This window comes from Amblyomma americanum, chromosome 3 (assembly GCF_052857255.1).
Source record: "Amblyomma americanum isolate KBUSLIRL-KWMA chromosome 3, ASM5285725v1, whole genome shotgun sequence".
NCBI classification, from domain to species: Eukaryota; Metazoa; Arthropoda; class Arachnida; order Ixodida; family Ixodidae; genus Amblyomma; species Amblyomma americanum.
In genome coordinates, this window is record NC_135499.1 from 109,785,031 (window position 1) to 109,794,667 (window position 9,637).

Genomic DNA, 9,637 nt, shown 5'->3' on the forward strand with positions numbered 1-9,637 from the left:
GGCATCTGGAACGTCTAGCACTCGCTAAGGTAACTGGTGCCGTTATATGCGATGCTGAAATGAATTTGCCCCACAAAATCGAGGACGTATCTGTTGTGGCTGCAAATGAATATCGCGAACATATGTTGCTCCTGCTGCTTCTCATGCCCTTGGAAGCGTGCACACCGTTGACTATACAAATAATATTGTTTTGTTTGCAATCTTGCGTATAACACGGTAGTGCGTCGAGAAGAAAGCTGCACACAGGAAGTTTTCACTAGCCCACTGTTCCTGGTTTGTTTATATCCGCAGAAGAAGCTCACAAAAAATATTAACAAAATTGGCACCATAAGCGAAATGTTAGATAAGCGTATTAGTAATCGTGCTTTGAACGAAAGCAAATCCCAGTAAAAGTAGATACAGAATATTTTTTGAAAAAAAACAAATACTCAAACGTAAGCATTTCGCAGGAGGCGGAGATTCCAGTATGAAGAAAAAATCAACTCTTCAATTTGTAGGCATTCAAAAGAGAGCGTGACGTGTATGATGAACGCTACTGTCGAGTATTAATACTGAAAGTAGGAACCAGCCAGCTTTCTGCCTAGCGCCTGGCATGCAACACTGAGGTGAACCCAACTTTGCATTTTTGAAAGGTTCGAACCCGGGACCTTTCAAAAATGCAAAGCTGGGTTCACCTCTGTGTTGCATGCCAGGCGCTAGGCAGAAAGCTGGCTGGTTCTTACTTTCAGTATTAATACTCGACAGGAGCGTTCATCATACACGTCACGCTCTCTTTTGAATGTCTACAAATTGAAGAGTTGATTTTTTCTTCATACTGGAATCTCCGCCTCCTGCAAAATGCTTACTTTTGAGTATTGGTTTTTTTTAAAATATTTTGTATTTTTTTTACTGGCTGCGTTTTTATGGAGGAAAAACGCTAAGCCGCCCGTGTGCTGTGCGATGTCAGTGCATGTTAAAGATCCCCAGGTGGTCGAAATTATTCCGGAGCCCTCCACTACGGCAACTCTCTTCATTTCTTCTTTCACTCCCTCCTTTACCCTTTCCTTACGGCGCGGTTCAGGTGTCCAACGATATATGAGACAGATACTGCGCCATTTCCTTTCCCCCCAAAAACCAATTATAATTATATATTTTTGAAAGGGACACCCTGTCACTTTGACAGGTATTTGGCCCATGTGCACCCGCTCCCGCAAGTACTTAACATATTCGGGTGTGGGGCGCGTGCATGTGAAACAGAAGCTGCTTCTTTTTCAGGCAAGGTGAGTCGCTCGGTATGTTACCTTTATGGGAGTGAAATTTTTTCCAGCGCGCTTTCTTCATCGATAGCCAGTGTTAAAATAATGAAATACACTTTTTTCACCCCCTTTTACTACCAGCTTTCGTGCACTATCATAATTCTCATTAATTCCAATGCATAAACCTTTGATGAGCAGAAAAAAGTTGAATAATTTCTGCATAAAATCGGGTGCGAGGCCTTTTATTATGCCTCTGCTGATGTGCTGTAAGGCAAAACTCTTACTCGTAAACAGAAATAAAAAATTGTCTAAACAAACAGCCTCTGTTCCTGCTTTCTTTATCGAAAATTCCTTAAGCATGCCACATCAGCAGTATCGAAACACCTCTCCCTTTATGAACAAGATTTTGATGCGCTAACATTATCCTGTGGTCGTTAGGACCTGATCCCCTAATGAGGCATAGTGTAAACTTAGACAAATTGGAAGTGTGGTTGAAACGGCAGTGCGGTTAGTTCTGCTAGAGTGAAGGAGCTCACTCTAGTTCTGGCAGTAGAATAAGCATAAAATACTGAAGATCCACTGCAGCCACCCCTACCAGTTCTGCTGTCGCGTAGAAGGCAGGCAGAACTATGTTGTACATGAATAAATAATAAATAACATTACTACTGGTAAAACCTGTTCAGCATTGTTCTTATGTAGCACTTTGTAACCACTCACTCCCCTCTGTAATGCCCTCTGCATGGGCTATAAAGTGCCTTGAAATAAACAATAAACAAATAAAATAGCAGGCAAACCTAACAAGACACTGCACAGCCATACTCAAACTCCAATACATATGAGAACTGCACGGCAAATCTGTGCCTTTTCACCTGCTTGGGCGACGCGTGCAGATGCGTCTTTCATATTTATAAAAGTTGTTCTTGTTCAATAAAGGTTCAGGTGCTTACACCAGGACAGTGCCATTTTTCACCTCTCCTCTTCTGCCGTCCGCCGTTTTGAGCTGTTCCAGTATGGCCAGCCAATATAGACAAGCTCGCGCTTCTGTATGCCCGACTTTGTGCTCGACTGCGGCGACTAGAGGACGCCGCCGGTGAGTTATGCGAACGACTACCTTAACCAGAAAAAGTGCAAAGCAAATTGCCAGGCCTCTCCTAAGGACGCAAACGCTGAAGCAACAACGTTTTGGCCATCATTCGCGGCCCTGCCTTCACCTCACCGGGAAGTTGGCACATGGGAATTGTTTCTTTTGTACGACCTCATCGTATGCCTATAAGTTATTTAAACATGTCAAGCTCTTAGCTGCTGTATTGTATCATTTACCATTTTTATGCTCGAAAAGATTTATTGCGTTCGAGAAGATGAAGATTAACATCAGCGGGTGATCCTCGGCGATGCGTCTCAATGCAGCAACCATATGTAAATGTATTCGTCATTTCAATTTTTTTCGTGTTATTTCACGTTCACAACGCAGCGACTTTTTACTTCTCACCTCTTTTTTTTGGGACATGCGCTCAATTTCGGAAAGGCTTTTAGATTTATTGATTGCAGTTGCTGGACTTTCTCACCGTTCCAGCGCCGCTTACGCGTGTAAGCAGGTAGCCGAAAAAGACTACAAGGTCGTTCCCGCAGAAGCATTCTGTAAGGTACACCCCATGGGCTCCGAAGCAGCTTGCGTTGCAGTTTCAAGTCAAAAAGCATTCTCCGGATAACATGGAGCCCCTCACCAACGAAAGTGCGTTCTCTACAACGGCTGGCGTCTCCTACCCGTCATCATCGTCCTCAACACGCGGCTCTCGGTCTACCAGCCACGACTTGACGGCAAGCAGCAGCAGCAGGGTGAGGTTTTCAGTTATTCTGCATGCAGCAATTCACTCGTAATGCAGATAAATATGCGAGAGGAATCGATTTGAAGATCTCCCGAAAAGGCAGCCGCATATGACTGACCTGGTTTATACTTTAAAATTTTTCGGAGGGGATGGCGTGCTCAAAACTCCGAAGGCTTTGTTGTTATTCATATTCATAATAACCATTTAAGGATTCTTAACACCTCGTAGTCTCCCCGCTCATGCTGCAATCTAGACCATCTCAGCCTATTTAGGCAGTCGTAGATGGCGATCCAAACTGTTTACTTCATTATTCAATGCAAGGTATGCTTCCTGTGCAGACCGAGAAACGAGGGGTCGACCCATCGCTCCAGTTGGAGTCGCCTGGCGAGATAAAGGAGGACAAAGAGCTCAACCTGGCGGCCAAGTTGGCAGCGGTCGGCGTCCTCTCGGTGCTGATGTTGAGTATGCTTATGCTTCTGCTACACGTAGGCCGCTGGTACCTGCATACCCCTGTGGCCACAAAGAAATTTTCTGATAATTTCTCCGGAATGGTGCTGCCGGAGGTCGCCAGCAGAACGCCTCTCCCGGTTCCGACGCTCAAGCCACCGCCCGTCATCCCGCCGGCAACGGAAGTAGGCGCCTCGACTATGGGGGAGCCTACAATGACCGAGACCATTAGTTTACCAACGACGGAAGTGGAGATCACGGAAGCGTCTCATTCAGAAATAACCATCGAGCCAACAGCGAGGGAAACTGTTAGTTTGCCATCGTCGGAAGCAGAGGTCACTGAGGCATCTGATTCGGAAGGACTAACCACCGATTCATCAGCAACATCTAGCATGGAATCAATCACGACGGAATTGCCAGAACAAGAATCAACCATCAACTCGACGATGAGCGCGGAAGAGCCCACGCGCGTGCCTCAATCGGATGAACCAACCGCCAATTCATCAGCGGCATCGAGCATAGAGTCAACCACGACGGCATCAGCAGAAGCATCTATCCCGGACTCGTCGACGATGGAATCAGAAACAGCACAGTCGACAGTGGACGCGGCCACGGACGCGTCGGTGACAGAACCGGAAACAGCAGAATCCACAACGGGCGCACCCACGGACTCATCAGCGAGACAACCAGAGACGTCAGAGTCGACAGCGGAAGGCCCTATAGGCACGTCTGACATGCGTACGCCCAAGGACACTTCGTCGACTGAACGAGGAACAGAGTCAACCGCTGAAACAGCCGCAGACTCGACTGCAGAATCGACCAATGAGAGGTCGCCGTCAGAAGCAGAAACATCAGAGTCGAGCACAGAAGGCACGACGGACACGTTGGCGATGGAAGCAACTGTGTCGACAGTGACCCAGAGCTTTTAAAGAGCGCGCACATCGCAACTGTCATTAAGACCGATATGAACGATCCATCCGCCACTATTGCACGCACTGCTTCGTAAGCGAACTTCTCTCGACTTAGCGTGAATAAAGGCCCTCGTAAAAAATCTTCATACTTAATCGGTAACTTCGGGGTTGGTTGTAGGCCAGTTGGTAGGACATCGTGAGGAGAAAAACCGCCCAGTGTTGTCGCCTGCCTCGATCCCGACCTGTTTTGTGGTTTTGCTCCTCACGATACTTATTCTAACCTGCACTAACTCCATCTTTTCTTCCAACGTTCTAACAACATTGCGCCCCCGTTCAAATCCCCCGGTGCTAAGAGGCCTCAGCATATCACCATCAGCCAGACTACACCCACTGAAGGCCAAAGGCCTCTCTCATGTCTCTCAAATTAACCCGGTCCTTTGCCAGCTGCGCCCCACCCTATGCCTGCGAACTTCTTAATTTCATCCGCCCACCTAACCTTCTGCCGCCACCTGCTCCGCTTGCCTTCTCTTGGAATCCACTCCGTTACCCTTCAGGACCAGCGGTTCTCTTGCCTTCGCACTACTCTGCCCAAGCCCATTTCTTCCTCTTTATTTCGACTAGGATGAGGAGAACTCGAGCAGCTGTGTTGGCCGCCTCATTGCCCGTCGAGCGTCTGGCACGCAGCCTCTCTCTGACACAGTTGACAACCCCTTACCCTTACTAAGCTACGCATAAATTACGGAGTACTATAAGATCACAAGAAGGAAATATCCTCTTCCTTACAAAACCCTAAGTAAATATGAAGAGCACATAATCTGGTTACTTAAAACTAAAACTCTGCCCAATCCTTACCTAATGAGTAAATGGTACCCAGACACCTACGATTCGTCCTGCCCCTTCTGTGGAGCAGTAGGCACACACTTTCACGCGGTTTGGGAATGTCAAGAAAACCCAGACTTGGACAGCAATCCCGATCCGACTTGTGAGCGCTGGGAGGCAACCCTTCATAGCCACAACCCCGTCGACCAGAAATCGCTGGTTGAGAGGGCCGGATTGTGATGGCGACCAATGGGTTCTCGTACTGAACCCACCCAGTTTTTACGCTCTGAATAAATGTTTTTCCTCCTCCTCTACTAGGATGTCATTAACCAGCGTTTCTTCCCTCCCCGCTCTGCCCGCTTCCGGTCTCATAACGTTACACCTATATTTTTCTTTCCATGGCTCGCTGCGCTGTTCTTAACTTAAGCTGAACCCTTTTCGTTAGCCTCCATGTTTCTGCCCCGTAGCTGAGTTCCGGCAAGATAAAGCTGTTGTACACTTTTCTATTGAGGGATATTGGTAAACTGCTATTCATGATCTGAGTGAACCTGCCATATGCTCTCCACCTCATTCTTATCCTTCCAGTTATTTCCCTCTCATAATCCCGATCAGCTGTCACTACCTGCCCTAACTATTCCTTTACCACTTCCACCACCTCGCTTCCAATTGTGAACTGCTGTTACCTTTCTAGGCTGTTGATCATTATTTTGGTTTGCTGCGTGTTAATTTTTAAACCCACCGTTTTGCTCTGCCTGTCTAAACCATTAATCATGTTTTGAAATTCATCTCTTGAGTGACTCAGCAAGGAAATGTCATCAGCGAATCACAGATTAATTAGGTATTCTCCAATTACTCTTATATCCAACTGTTCCCAATTCAGGCCTCGGAATACCTCCTGTAAACAAGCGGTGATTAGCATTGGGAAGATCGTGTCTTCTTGCCTGACGCCCTTCATTATTGGAATTTTACTGCTGGCTTTATGGATGGCTATGGCAGCTGTGCCGTTGCTACAGATATCTTCCAGTATTTTCACATAAGGCTCTTCTACACCCTGATTGCGCAATGCCTGTATGACAGCTGAGGTTTCCACAGGGTGGAATACTTTCTCGTAATCAAAGAAGGCTATATATAGGGGTTGGTTATATTCAGCACATATATCTATCACCTGAGTGATAGTGTGAATATGATCTATTCTTAAATATCCTGATCATTTGGTTGAATAAAGTCTGAGGTTTCCCTGACTATATTAGCGATTCACTTAGTAAATACCTTATAGGCAATGGACAGTAAGCTGATCGGTCTGTAATTTCTCAAGTCTTTGGCGTCTCCTTTCTTATGAATTCAGATAATGTTTGCGTTCTTCCAAGCTTCTGGTACGGCCGAGGGCATAAAGCATTGCGTATACAAGGTGGATAGTTTTTCTAGCACAATATCCCCTCCGTCCTTCAGTACATCTGCTGTTACCAGATCTTCACCAGCTGCTTTTCCCCTTTGCATTGCTTCTAAGGATTTCTTTACTTCCTATTTCGCTACTGGCGGGATGACGCGTTGCTATGCTCTACTGTCTCTCTCATTAACGCTATTACATTCACAACTGTATAGATTTGTGTAGAACTCTTCCGCTACTTTAACTATCTTAGCCATATTGCTGATGACATTGCCCTCATTGTTTCTTAACGCATACATCTGATTTTTACCAATGCCTAGTTTCCTCTTCAACGCTTTCAGGCTACCGCCGTTCTTTAGAGCATGCTCGATCCGCTTCATATTGAGCTTTTTTATGTCGCTACCCCCCCCCTTTCACTTATTTATTAATTTCGATAACTATGCTAGTTCTATCCTGTATGTAGTAGGGTTAGACGCCCTCTTGCTTCGGCGTTTCTTAACCAGATCATTCCTCTCCTGAGATAGCTTGCCGGTATCTTGTCGAACCGGCCTACCGCCTACTTCTACTGCGCACATCGTTAGGATGGCTGTCAGATTGTCGTTTATTGTATGGACATCAGGATAGGCTTCCTCAATTAAGGCTGAGTATCAGTTCTGCAGCGACATCCTGAATTCCTCTATTTTCCCTCTTATCGCTAACTCGTTAATTGATTTCTTCACTAGCTTCTTTCGTTCCCTTCTCAAGTCTAAGCTAATTCGAGACGTTACCATTCTGTGGTCGCTACAGCGCACATTTTCGAGGACGTCCACATCCTGAAGGATGCCAGGTTGAGCGCATTGGTATTGTTTTTCTACTCTCCACGCATCGCTTACAGGCCAGAAGTTTTGAGCACCGGTTGGCTACATGACAATCACTCACGTACAGGGGGCTACTCGCCGCGGTGGCTCTGGCTTTGGTGTGTTGACATGCCGACACCAGTGAAGTCAAAATACACAAATGGTCTGCTGCACTGCGGTGTCACCGCATGGTGAACAAGTCCAAGGGGCAAAATTAATCCCAAGCCCTGCAAAACGGTGCCTGTTAGTGTCAATGTGTCGCATCAGGATCTGGAACTCCAGAATGTACAATCTGAATCCAAGGGGTGCTTATACTAAATGTTCGATCTGTAGACAGCAATTTATTTCATAAGACTACTTACACCTTTGCTATGCACATAATCAAATATCTTTCTACCCGGAATAAAAGTACTCTGCCAGGCTCTGAAGTCTTACATTCTGAAGCTGAGATTTCATGCCAGCAGGGCGAGCAGACGAGGACAGATACAGAAATTTCAGTGTTAGTCCGATTGGTTGCTTCTGTGCTTATTTGGCAGTGTCATTACTACACGGTGTCGCTTACGCAAGTTTACTTTGTTAACTCACAAACCCTGTCTGTTTTCTACTTGTGTTCTTCAGTATTGGTACATGGCGATCTGAATCAGTGTCAGCAACACGCAACATGGGCAAGGTCTATATAAGGCGAAATTGGCCTGTACCCGACTCTGAGCATGAAGATTCCTTGCTTACCTCCAAATGGTACGAATGGAATAAGGGTAACCAGTGGCAGATCAAGGTAAAAGTTTACAGCTATCATGTTAAAACAGACAAGAGATAGAAAAAAAGATATTGAACGGCTTCTGCTACATAGGTATTCATTTAGCGTCGCACTTAGCGGACTCAAAAGAAGCACGCCATCATGTTTACCCAAGCTGGCGCAGCGCTGTCGGGTGTATAAGGAAACTGCCCATTATTGTGCTGGTTTTGATGCCCCACATGATGCGTTTGAAAAACTGTACAAGGCTACTGTGCTGCGGCACCCAAAAAACTGGGGCCACAGATTCATCGTTCATAAAAAAAAGAAAGAGGGTAGGAAAAAGGTTAAAACGATAGCAGAGCGTGGTTTCGATCCACGGACCTCTGGGTTATGGGCCCAGCACGCTTCCACTGCGCCACTCTGCTGATTGCCCAGCACTGCAACGTAGCCTATATTAGAATGCAAATTGTAGTACAGATTGAATTATAATGTTGAAAAAAAGGATAGAAGAAAAACAAAAAAAATAGCAGAGCGTTGTTTCGATCCACGGACCTATGGGGTATGGGCCCAGCACACTTCCACAGCGCCACTCTGCTTTTTTTTTTTCTTTATTGCCGATTCTTACATGCTAACACAAAAGTAGAAATGATAAAAACAGCAGCAGCAGCAGCCTGCTTGGCTGGCACGGGACAGGTTAAAATCTTCTCAAGACAACTAAGTCGTCCAGAACAGAGGTCCATTCGGGCGGTTCAGCTTGCTTACGATACACTTCTCTCAGGCTCACAACACTTTCAATAAAGTTTTCTCGCACCGAACGGACATTAACATCGGCATGTCGCACTTGCATTCGTGTCCTCCATAGGCTGTGGAAGCCCAAGAGCATGATTAAATCATATGGCACTCCTCCTTCGTTTGTGATCGGCAAAAACCTGATGCCGTATGGAGGCAGGGAAAAATCTTTTTTTCTCGGTTCGTTGGAGGACATCCCAATGAAAAATTGGGTCCCAACATTCAAGAAACACGTGCTCCACCATTTCAGGCTTTTTGCATAGTAGGCAGTTGGTCGTCCATGGGATGAAAATCCCCTTTTCATGCAGCCACGTCTTAAAATGAAGTGTATTACAATGTAACTTAAAGAATAATGTTTTTATGGTTGGTTTAACCGGCATTCTTTTAATTCGTTTTAAGACGTCTTGTCCTGGGCCTCCACGGTGCGGTAAACGATAAATGGGAATCGGCAGCACTGTTTCCACAAGATTCCTATACAACTCTTTTTTGGAAACATTACACAAGTACTCAAGTGAAAAACGCGCGTACAGTAGTCGAAAAGAAAGTACAACTTCTCGCATGTACTCATTGACAGCACCGCACATACCTTCACAACATGAGTCAACGATTTCTGGGAGAAGTCTCTGCAACCTTACTTGGATAACAGTCGCA

At 45.9% G+C, this 9,637-nt stretch overlaps 1 non-coding gene across 1 annotated transcript; it reads right to left on the reverse strand.

Annotated features, from left to right (window-relative positions):
* Window positions 1–8,550: 8,550 nt before the first annotated feature.
* TRNAM-CAU (transfer RNA methionine (anticodon CAU)) lies at window positions 8,551–8,622 on the reverse strand. Its single transcript has one exon. It is a non-coding gene; the product is annotated as a tRNA-Met (tRNA).
* Between the last annotated feature and the right edge of the window lie 1,015 nt (window positions 8,623–9,637).